Source organism: Helianthus annuus, chromosome 2 (genome assembly GCF_002127325.2).
Source record: "Helianthus annuus cultivar XRQ/B chromosome 2, HanXRQr2.0-SUNRISE, whole genome shotgun sequence".
NCBI lineage: Eukaryota > Viridiplantae > Streptophyta > Magnoliopsida > Asterales > Asteraceae > Helianthus > Helianthus annuus.
Window position 1 is genome coordinate 143,168,940 of NC_035434.2, and position 12,747 is coordinate 143,181,686.

The window sequence follows — 12,747 nt, forward strand, 5'->3', positions numbered from 1 at the left end:
TCTCCATCCAACGACGCTGCCTCATGTTCAACTCTTTCTGATTGAACAGGTGCTGGAGGCTTTTGTGATCAGAATAAACCACAAATTTAATACCATAAAGGTAATGCCTCCACAATTTCAGTGCAAATACAATGGCACCCAACTCCAAGTTGTGGGTGGTGTAATTCTTTTCGTGCACCTTTAATTGCCTTGAAGCATAGGCAATCACCTTGCCCTTCTGCATAAGCACACACCCCATGCCTGTGTGTGATGCATCGCAGTAAACTACGAATTCGTCTGTACCTTCCGGTAATGTCAACACAGGTGCGTTGCTTAGCTTCTGCTTCAGTATTTCGAAGGATTCTTGTTGCTTTGGGCCCCAAATAAACTTTTCTTTCTTCTTGGTTAGGGAAGTCAAGGGTGCAGCAATCCTCGAAAAATTTTCAATAAACCTCCTGTAGTATCCTGCTAACCCCAGGAAACTACGAATTTCGGTAGGCGTCTTTGGCTCTTGCCAGTTCATGACTGCCTCTACCTTTGCGGGATCCACTTGGATACCACGTTCACTTACAACGTGACCTAAAAACTGAACCTCTCGTAGCCAGAATTCACATTTCGAGAATTTGGCGTAGGGTTTCTCACGCTGTAGTAATTCGAGAATGCAACGGAGGTGCTTCTCGTGGTCAGCTTGGCTTTTGGAATATATAAGAATATCGTCGATGAAGACGATGACAAATTTGTCCAAATACGGCTTGCAGACGCGATTCATGAGATCCATGAACGCAGCCGGTGCATTTGTGAGCCAAAAAGGCATCACTAGGAACTCGTAATGACCATAGCGAGTCCTAAATGCTGTCTTATGTACATCTTCATCTCTGACCCTTAGCTGATGATAGCCCGACCTTAAGTCGATCTTTGAGAAGTAGCTCGCTCCTTGCAGCTGATCGAACAGATCGTCGATCCTTGGCAAAGGATATCTATTCTCTATGGTAACTTTGTTCAGCTCACGGTAATCGATGCACAACCGCATCGATCCGTCCTTCTTCTTTACAAATAGGACAGGTGCTCCCCAGGGAGACGAACTAGGTCTGATAAAACCTTTTGCCAACAGTTCATCCAACTGGGTTCTTAGTTCCTTCATTTCAGTAGGAGCTAGCCTGTAAGGTGCTCTTGCTATAGGAGCTGCTCCTGGTATGATATCTATTCTGAATTCCACTTGTCTATCTGGTGGCAAACTAGGTAGTTCTTCAGGAAAAACCTCGGGATATTCAGAAATGACAGGAAGATCCTCGACCTTCGGCTTAGGTTCTTCAATTATTACCTGAGCCATGTAAATTACACAGCCTCTGTTCAAACACCTAGAAGCTTTGAGCATAGATACGTCCTCGGGCAATCCGTACTGCGTATCTCCTCGAATGGTAAGCGACTCGGAGTCTTTAATACTATGTGCCTTTTGCCGCAAATGATTTGGGCCTGATTACGGGATAACCAGTCCATGCCTAGAACAATGTCGAAACCCGCTAGTTTGAAAGGAAGTAGAGATAGAGGAAAAGAATGGTTGTTAATGGACATTTCACATCCCTCTAGCACAGTGGAGACGGTTTCTATCGTGCCGTCTGCTAACTCTACCTCGTATTTCATATCTAGGGTTTTGATCGGCATGTTCAATAGTTTACAAAACTTTTGGTCTACAAAGGACTTATCAGCGCCAGAATCGAAAAGTACTCTTGCAAATATATTATTTACGAGAAAAGTACCTGTAAGCACATTGTCGTTCTGTACTGCCTCCTTTGCATCCATGCGGAAGACTCTAGCATTAGTCTTCTTTGTCTCCTCCGGTTTCCTGGCATTCTTAGGGCAGTTGCTCTTGATATGCCCCTTTTCATTGCAACCGTAGCAGGTTGCGTCCTTGATTTTCTTACAATCCACCGTCTTATGATCCTTGGACTTGCATAGTCCACAGGAGGAAGTCTTTGACTGCGACTGCGAATTCGACGCAAACCTACATTTCCCAGAGTGGGGTTTCTTGCAGATTTTGCAATTGGGTCTTTCACCAGTTTGCCCATCTTTCTTCGTCTCCGACCCTCTTTTGCCATCACCGTTTCCACGGTGCTTCTTTCCTGACATTCGTGAGGTATCATCCTCACGTTTCCTCTTCTCAGCCTCCTTGCTCCTTAGTGTCCTCAGACGGACTGCATCTAAAGTGAGAGACAAGGAGAGGTCAGTAACTGACCTGAAGGTCGTCGGCCGAGAAGCCTTTACGCTAGCCTTTATCGCAGGCTCTAAGCCCCCAATGAAACGGGCGATTCTTCTAGACTCTGGTGTCACAAGGTACGGAACCAGGCGAGACATCGTATTGAAGCTCGTCAAATAAGCCTGGCAGTCCAGGTTCGTCATCACCAGTGACACAAAGTCAGCCTCGATCTTCTCAACCTCATGCTGAGGGCAGTAGTTTTCCTTTATGAGAGCAATAAATTCCTCCCATGTCATCTTATATAAAGCAGACTTTCCTGACGCCTGCACCAACGCTCTCCACCATGCCAGGGCCTCGCCCTTAAATGACTGGGACACAAACTTCACCACATCCTTCTCCGCGCACCCACTGATGTCCACAATAGTGTCCATCTCATCCAGCCAGGTGATACAGTCAACAGCACCTTTCTCCCCCGTAAACTCCTGGGGCTTACAAGATACACAATACTTGTAGGTGCAACCCTTGGCACCAGATGCATCAGTGTATTCTCGTTCACGACGAATACTATTTTCAGCTGATGAGTGATTGTCGTCATCTTTCTTGGGTTGAGAGGGTGATTTGGAGTGTGTCTTTGGTTTGGAGGGTGGTTTTGTTACAGATCTGCTATGAGACTCAGTGTATTGACGATCAAGTGCCGCCTGAACAGCATTGTCAATTAGAGCCTTTAGCTGTGCGCCGGTCAGATGCACCTGCGCATTGTCGTAGTCATCTTCATTTGTATGGCTATTCTCTCCATTGGGATCCGCCATTGTAACTTGAATCTACTACAGAAGATAACAAAATTTATTCAGGAGATTATTATATAATTGTCTTTTATGACAATTTGTCAACCATGGTAACAGAGACCATATTCGGTTAACTTGTTACTCATTAAATCTTAAGATTTGAATACATCCTATTTTAGCTATAACAATAATATTGGCGGCATAAAGCCTAATCACGAGGATGTTTTATAATATTAGCCAAGATTTCAGAGAATCAAAGGCATAGAGGTTGAACCGTAGTTCTCTTACCCCTTTCTGGCAGGGAGTCATAGACCACCACTGTCTTTTGTCTTTATAAGACAATTATTACGGCCCATAGGCACTACATCTCTAATGGATGTTTTAATAGGGTTGGCCCGTAGGCACTACATCACTTAATGGATGATTTAATAAGATTTGGCCCGTAGGCACTACATCACCAATGGATGTTTAAATAAGATTGATCACCTTCATTGGTGATTTAACCCACGATTTATAAATCATTTAGTTGGGTTTTGAAATCCTTAAAGGATTATTGTATAAGAATGACGCGCGTGATTTTAACGAATCACATCTGCCATGATTTTTAACGTGCTTGCAGCGGTTAACAGGGAATCTGAATCTTTTAATTAAGTCCTACCATCTTGGCCGGATCTTAAAAGACACCAGGCTAGGTTTCACTCGTAAGATTCTTTATTTAGGCAGATCAATTTAAAAGGAATGGTTTTGATTTATTTCATACATATTAAAACACAACTCATAACATACATTCCATAATCTCAAATACAATTACATATTGCCCTAAACGGGTCTTTTAAATAGTACATACCTCCATAGAGGTTTTAAAATGAGTGACAAGTCCACGCAGGGACTAATATGAGATAGGTGTCCATGCAAGGACTAAAAGATAAGTCTACGTAGGGACTGAAATATGATAAGTGTCTACGCAGGGACTTATTTCAAAGTAGAAATTACATTAGTACAACTATTAAGGGCTAGTGGTCACGTTTCTTCTTTTTGCCCTTTAGTAGGTTCGCCAAGCCCTTGAGAAATCCTCGGTGGCTCTTTTTCTCTTCTTCGAACTCTCTCTCCACACGATCTAGTCGATGGAGTATCTCTTCCTGTTCAGGAGGAGAGAATCGTGGTTGTGGCGCTTGTTGCGGAACTGGAGGTCTGGGAGGTATTGGATACCCATGAGCTGAGTAGTCCGGAGCCCCCATGTTTCCATGTGCTCCGTCAGGGTAGCGTGCATTATATCTAGCCGACACCACATATGGGTCGCGCTCATAATTGTAGTTGTATTGTGCTTGTGACGGTTCGAACGGGTTGTAAGCCATTGGACCCGTGTAAGCAGGTATGGGTTGGTCATACCCAAATGGTGGCGAATTTGGTGCAGCTGGTGCGGAGTTCGCCTCCTGTATAGGACTTGAAGGTCCTTCTTCTTGTAGCGGCGGATAGTGGCTACTACTAGAGTGTCGAGGGGTGCTGAAGTGGATACCCCCTCCTCCTCCTCGTGTGGACATACGAGCATTTGTCCTCCTACGCCTTGGCGGGTCAGGTATTACTGGTTGCGCCGGTGGCGGAGGTGGTGGCGTAACTGCCACAAAGCGTGAATCCTCAGAGGGATCCTGTGGATGTCGCGGTTGTTGCGATGTCTGTTGAGGTGGTGTGTAGTACCACTCATGTCGGTCAAACAACGCTTGGAAACTGTCTGGTCCCTGATAGGGTGTGCCATGGAAGGATGACCCATCAGAGACTTCTATCGGATGCGTGGGCGTACCACGAGCAGGTTCTGTTGGATCAGTATCTTCGTCCATATGATCCTCGGAGAAGTGATCTTGTGGGCCTAGTGGAACAAAACCTGAAGGTTCCTGTATGTAGTCAGCTGGATTAAACTGACCTATGAAGTATGGAGTAGGGTCGTCATAATTCCGGTGCGATACCGAACGTTGTAGAGGTATGAAGGAAGGTTGTGGGTTGTTGGGATCATTCTCTGAGTTTGGCCCGAATGAGTGCCGGTATGATGGCGTCGAGCTGTGCGAGGTGGAATGCCTCGCGGGTTCGTAAAGGTCTCTTCGTCGTTGTGGTTCTTCGCTCCTTGTCATCGAAGGAGGTCTGGTACCTGACGGTCCAGCTTCGTGATCGTGATGTGTCACGATATCTCCTCTGCTTCTTCTTCCCCTTCCTCTTTCTCGGAATATAACAGGTGGCATTTTCCTGCTCCAAAGCTTATTAAAAATCGAGATGAAAGTAAAGACAAAAAGGAGTATTAATCCGAATTTGTCCTAAGTTATTGTCTAGACTCAAGTATGTGCAATTGTGTCATTGAGATTAAACACAATAGGATAGTGTTTAATTCACTCAACGTTGGCTCTGATACCAACCTGTCACACCCCGATTTCCACTTGTATCACCGGTGGGCCCGGTGGGGGATTACCGTGACGATGTTGGCAACAATATAGTCAAACCACACAATTATATAAATGCACAGTGGAAGCTTTAAAGATAAATATATACTTCAACCTCTGATTGTAATATCAAATGTATTACAAAAGTTGCATGTATCCACAGCGGATCAAAATAAAGATAAAATATTGTTCTTTCAGATACAGCATCGAGTTTGCGAGGCTATTCGTGATGCATAGGAAGCTAATACCAGCCCATTTCGTATAGTACCTGCACTTAATCTTTTTGGGGAAAATACGTCAGTTTACACTGGTAAATACGTTCAACTGACACATTTGAAAATGTTTACTAAAATTGATTTGAATGCACAAGGCACAAACTCTTTTATAACTTGGGTAAATTATTAAAATCTTGTGAACGTTTTACATGTTCTTTTATGCGTTCAGTGGCCCGGGTCGTGCCGGGTTAAAGATTTATAGACACGCCACATTTGCGTAAAACCGTAGTATAAAAACCAACGGCTACGTCTTTTAATTTAATGTCGACAATGTATACCGGGTGTACGCCTACACCGGGATGTCGATGGTCGCGGCCATTTCGTAAAATGATGCCAAGGATATCCGGGACAACCGTCATTAAACCCCCCAAAGGCTTTTAAGAAACAAAACTGTTTAAATGAGCCGATCATATTATTTAATTAACCACCTAAGCGATGGAAAAATATAATTGCTCAATCAAGCGGTATTAACATACCGTAACCCAAGCCCGTATAGGGGAAATAAGTTAAAGTATTTACCTTTGCAAGTATTATTCCTTAGTTTGATTAAATCACCGATAGCTTTTACTGGGCTCCTAATCTGGAACAAAGGTTTTAATTAACCTCTTAGAATCCTAACGGGTCTTTATATGGCCGTAGCCTAGACCGGTTGGTTCCGGAATATAAATACGGTTTAATCGCGCGAAAAGGCGAAAACCGAGAATGGAATGTGATTCTGCCCCAAACAAGTTCAGAGACTTGTTTTATATGGGTTCAAGGTTCACACACTGGATTTTGGGGTTCAAATAATATAATTTGACCCGTATCGGCTAAATTATGAAAACTAGTTTCATAAGCCGAACCGTGCGCGCAATAGGCGAAACGGTTAACCATGAGAGTCTTACGCTTATTTCCTAAGTCAATATGTCTTAAAGAGGTTGTGGTATCAGTAGGATACCTACCGTGATGCCCGTAACGAGTTTAAGATAATATTACGCCCCGTAGGGGTTTTCCGGTCATTTTAAAGACTTTTTAAAGGGCTTTTTGAGTTCTACAGAAATCGGAGTTTCCCGAACAGTTTGTAAAGTCTAAAATACTTTATTTATTATTTAAAATCAGTAGCAACTGGAATCGGGTCAAAAGACCTTGTAGAACTCTCGTTTTGGCCGAAAAGGGCATATTCGGTATTTACCAAACCGTAGCCATAACCGCAGGTTATGAGCAAGGTAAAAATTATTAAAAATCTTTAAAATCCAAAAATATTATTTTATAACAGTGGGTAAAAGTTTTGGTGACGAAATCTTGGTTTAGATGGGCGATATGCTAATTGCGCCGTTTATTACAAAAGTTTACTTTAATCGCGCTATTTAGCATAACTCTCATTCTAGACCTCGGATTGGCGTGAAACTTTAAGGACATGCTTATAATTTAGTAAGCAAGGTTATGGTCCGTTCACGTGTCCGAAATACTCGTTTTATTTTTAAGGGGCCGTTACGGTCAACTTTTAGGCGATTAACGGAAATGCGTAAAAGACTCGGACAAATCATGAACCGGTCACAGAGGTCTATACCATCATGTAACCTGGTCCTAAGAGAGTCCTAAGGCATATCTATATCTCACTAAAACGGGTCAGAACTGAAGTCAAAGCAAAAGTCAAACTTTTGCGACATTTGGCTCCGAACCGGGTCAATATAGCAAATGGTCGATTCAAACGAGCGCAAACAAGTTTATATACTTATTATCATGTTTTATGAGTGTCTAAACAGGTTCCATAGTATATACATTACCGATTATGCATAAATCGCAAAAATAGCTTTCTGTTGACTTTTTAACCGTTCGTTTGACTCGACATTTGAGCTAGTTAGAGTGGTGATCAGAGGGAACCCTTTTAGAGGTTTATTACCCACATAAATACCAACTCATAACTACTTTTGATTCGTCGTAAGACTGAACCATCTTGGATTTATTTTAAAGTCAAACCGTATTTACGACGGTTTGGTTTCTAGTGATTTACTAAGCATAAATTGAACTACAAAGGATCTAAGCAACTTACAGAAGTTAAGACTTGTTTAGAGAGCAGTGAAGAAGACTTGAGAGCTCTTGAAAGGACCAGATGAGTGAGTTTGAGTTGTGATGAACTTATGAACACAAACTTGCTATTTATAGCCAAAGACTGTGTCCAAGATCATCACACAAGGGTCTATAAGTGCTTATGGATGATGGGCAGGTGTCCCTAAGTGTTATGGGTCGAGAAGGGGGCGCCCATGACCCTGAGAACCCATCATTTCGTGTTTTGCCGCTTAAATCAGCCAACAGCCAACAATCTGTCGCAGGGCGCTGCTTACGGACCGTATGGCTTCGGCCTTGCGGTCCGTAAGCCATAGGCGGATCTCAGCAATCATTCCCCCTCCTTACGGTCCGTAAGGCATACCCTTTACGGTCCGTAAGGGGTTAAAATTAAATCTTTTTCAAATCTTTTTGTAATGATTAAAAATCTTGGTAATTAATTACTTGCCCTTTCGGGTTTGAAGGGGTAACTTTGCGATATGGCCCTCGGTTAATTACAATTAAGGACCTCGCGTTATTTACCCATATCGTTAAGCCCCCGGTTAATTTATTTATTATCCGGAAAGCCTTAAATTTTATTATTGACGCTTTTAACCCTTCTCGTACGAATCTGATCATAACTTTCTCGTTTTAAAATGGAACTTCGCGGAATTTATACAGTATATTCTAGTGAGCGTATAATACTTGTTACAAAGCCTCGGAAACGTTAAAGGTCACTCAGAGGTATAATTAAACATGTTGACACAGTTAACCCCTGTGGCTTGTAATCTCTCACTTTCTTCCGCGTTTCACTTCCGTACGATCTATGATTTACTCGTTTGAAGGTACAAGCATTATTTAGGGATACTATACAGTATATTTACCCTTGATTGACATTTAGAACCCTCGAATTTATATACTTTCAAGGTTTGTCAATATTAGTCCTTTATTTAATATCAATGCCACGTGTAATCAATTGACACGTGTTAACACATTATTGGACACAAAAATTCGAGGTGTTACAGAAGGTGACGTTACCCTCAACCAATAGTTTGAGTCAGCAAGGATACAATCCTAAAGGGTCGGATTATTGAAAGATAATTAATTAAGTTATTAATTAATCCATATTGTGGTAGGCCCTTCTTTTGAAGGTGACGTTACCCTCGGCTAAGTAGTCTGAGTCAGCAGGGATACAGTCCTAAGTAGCTGGGTTAAAGTTTTAATAGTAGTTTAACTTATGAGGGGATCAAAGAGTTTGGACCCCCGCCATCCAATACCGGTGGGTATTGAAGGAGGTCCTACTAAATTTGACCCAGGTCCTTTGCAGGATCTATACACTGAACAATGGCAAGACGCTTACCAAACTGTTCCCTTAACCCCCGACAAGGTAGCCAACATATCTCCTTATAGACTGTGGAGATATGAATGGTGAAAATCTTTTATTTTATATAGACAGTAAAATAATGCCAAGACACCACGGACAAACGATAAGCAAGAATCACCTTCAACATAAGAAACTAGTTATTAAAGTTATTAATACATAACCAAGTAAAAAGTGCGAAAAGAATAAAAATAAAAAGTATTACACTAAACACTTGTCTTCACCAAGTGATGTAAGAGACTTAGGCAAACATGGCCTTTAATTGTCAAGAACTCTTACGATCAATCTTGGATCCGAGACGACTCACACACTTTATGATGGACAATGGATGATGGTGGTGGATGATGGTGTTGTGATGGTGGTGGGTGGTGGGTGAAGTGTGAGAGAGGTGGTGTGCCAAGGGATGGTTTGCAAATGAGCCAAGCACCCCTATTTATAGCCTGAACAGCAGCTCGGGCACGGCCCCGTGTCCATCCTCCTTCTCTTTCTTCATTAATTGCAGTTTGTCTGCATTAGTTGACCACGCCCCGGTGTGCAGAAGCGTATCTGTACTATCAAGATTTCCCTAGATCCTGCGAATCTTAGAGTTGACCATGGCCCCGTGTCCGCTGAGCACAACCCCGTGGTGGGCGATAGAAGCTTCTACAACTTTGTCTTTTCTGCTGACACTTGGGCATGCCCCCGTGCTCATTGAGCACGGGGCGTGTTCAGCCTTCTGTTTTCTTGTTTTGCTTGGGAAGATGCTATCGGGGAGGCCGGGCATGCCACGTTTGTCCCTTTTCTTGTATTTATGTTAGATTTGGCTGCCTTTTTGCTTCTTTTGTTTATTTGAGCTCATTTAATCCTAAAAATACAAAAGGAAGACAACAACACACTTTTTCCAACATTAGTACTAAAAAAGGGTTAGTTTTATGCCACAATTGATGTAATTTATATGTTTCATTTTGTGCACATCAAAACTCCAGCTTCAAACCGGTATGTGCCCGAAATTTCAATGATTTTATTTTTAATTGTGGGCTTTTGGAGTATAATATGCAAGGGCGACGTTTCACGTATGTGAGAGATAATGGCCAAAGGTTGAGCAAAATTGATAGAGTCCTTGTGTGTTCGGAGTTTTTTTAACAAATGGCTTAATGCGTGTCTCCGGGCACATCCGGGCCGGTTCTCTGACCGTTGTCGGCTGACTATTAATGTGGTCAATAACAATTTTGGGCCACGCCCTATTAGAGTATATAACTCGTGGATTGGGAGGTAGGGTTTCGAGGACTGTTAGATCTGCAGTAGATGATTTTGTTCTTGACGATTCCCCAGATATTTCCCTAACTAAAATATTCGCTTAGATCCGTAATAAAATTAAGATTTGGAGGGACAAGTTTTTAGCCAAGGAAGGGGATGAAGAACAGAAGGCTCAACTGGAGCTTGAAAGGTTGGAAGAGGAGCTGGAGGTTAGAGAGTTAACAGAAGAAGAGGAATAGGTTCTTGCTGAAAACAAAAAATTAGTTATAAATATTGGGGTGAGAAAAAACCTAGATCTTAAACAGAGATCTAGGGTCAGATGGGCAGTGGGGGGTGGGGATGAGAATTCCAAATTCTTTCATGCTATGATTAATAAGAGGAAAGCGTCCAACACTATCCATGGGTTGACGATAGAGGGTGAATGGTGTAATAAGCCGTCCAAGATAAAAAAGGAGGTTCTGCGTTTTTTTAGAAACCGTTTTGTGGAACAATACCCCTTTTGGTTGGCGCTTCTTTGTGATAATCTTAAAAAAAATGTACGCGGATGACGCCATCATCCTTGGTGATTGGGATAAGGTCAAAGTTGTTAACATTATTAGAATTCTTTGATGTTTCCATCTTTGCTCGGGTCTCAAAATCAACATATCCAAATCTAACCTTTATGGGATTGGGGAGGTGTCAGATGAGATCGTTGATATGGCTAGTGTGGTGGGGTATAAACCGGATGTTCCCCTTTCGAATACCTTGGGCTTATGGTTGGGGCTAATATGAACCGTATTAATAATTGGAAACCGGTTTTACAACGCTTTTGAAAGTCGTCTTGCGGTTTGGAAGTCCATGCTCCTATCAATTGGAAGGAGAGTCACTAACATCAAGTCTGTAGTGGAAAGTCTCCCTAACTATTATTTTCTCTATACAACGCCCCAAAAAAGGTGATTAATGATCTCGAAGCGCTTATGAAAAGATTCTTGTGAAGTCAAGAAAATGCATTGGGTTGCTTGGGAGCAGGTGGCTTCGCCTAAAGAGTTCGGTGGCATTGGTATTAGTACACTTGGGGATATTAATGTAGCTTTGTTGGTTAAATGGGGTTGGCGCTTCAAGACTGAACCACACAATCTTTGGAGGAAAATCATCAGGTCCATTCACTCGAGCAGAACAGGTTGGGAATGTGTCTGATTTAAAGCTTCTCTTTGCGGAGTTTGGAGAATATTGCTAAAATGATTTCGAATACTATCGTTAACAAATCTCATATTCGTTATTGCTTCAAAGGCATAGTGGGGGATGGTTCGGATGTGACTTTTTGGCTGGATCCTTGGTTAGTCAATGAACCTCTCAGGGATAAATTTCTTGCTCTGGATGGATCCTTGGTTAGTCAACGAACCTCTCAGGGATAAATTTCCTGCTCTGTATTATTTGGAGGCCGCCAAAAGTGCAAAATAAAGGATGTGTGGTAAGTGTCGGCCTAAACAGACATGTTTTTTTGGCAATGAAAGAGACAACTTCAAAGTATGGAAGAGTTCAGCGAGTTCCAGTAGCTTGTCTTTTCGGATACCCCGGACTGATGGCGCTGGATTGTTCTCGGTCAAGAATGTTAGGAAGTTGTTGTGCTTCGGGGTGGACGTCAGTAATAGATTTGTGTTAGAGTGGTGTAAGTGGCTTCCGTCGAAGTGTAACCTTTTTGTGTTGTGGGCGGAAATGGGAAAAATCCCCACTAGGGTGGCGCTTAGAAAAAGAAACGTTTATGTCGATGATGTCTCTTGCCCGCTGTGTAATATCGGAGACGAAACCGTCGATCATATTTTGTCTTCTTATTGGGTGGCGGTTACACTAAGGCAGCATGTGAGCTCATGGTGTAAGATCTCTAACATTTTTGCCTTCTTTTAAAGACATTCTGGACCTTCATGTGACGATGGGGCTTTCTCAACGGAAGAAGGATGTTATTCAAGGCTTGATTATGGTTGGGTGTTGGAGTATTTAGAAGGCCAGAAACGACCTTATCTTCTCCAATAAGAGGATTAAAATAGATAACATCATCAGTCAGGTGAAGGCGTTGGGATTACCGTGGTACTCTAGTCGATCGAAACATAAGGATATATCATGGGTTGATTGGTGTAATTTGTAATTATGTAATTTCTTGTTTGTTGTTTGGTATGCCAGTTTTGGGCTGGCTGCGTTTTTCTAATGAAAGTTTCCATTAAAAAAAACTCTAGAAAGCCGGATATGCTCACTTTTCTTAGCCTCATAAACACCCAAATACAGTTAGTAGCTCGAAGGTTGGCTGCTATGAGAAATCGTTGAAATCAATTGAACCATTATAAGCAAAAAAAAATGGACGGTTTGGTGGGTTTGAGATATGTATGATTCGGTTTTAACAGTTTGACAGTTTAAAGTGTGAATTTTGGAACCGGCGTTTTAAATTTATTATTTAATTTTTTATGTACGCTAA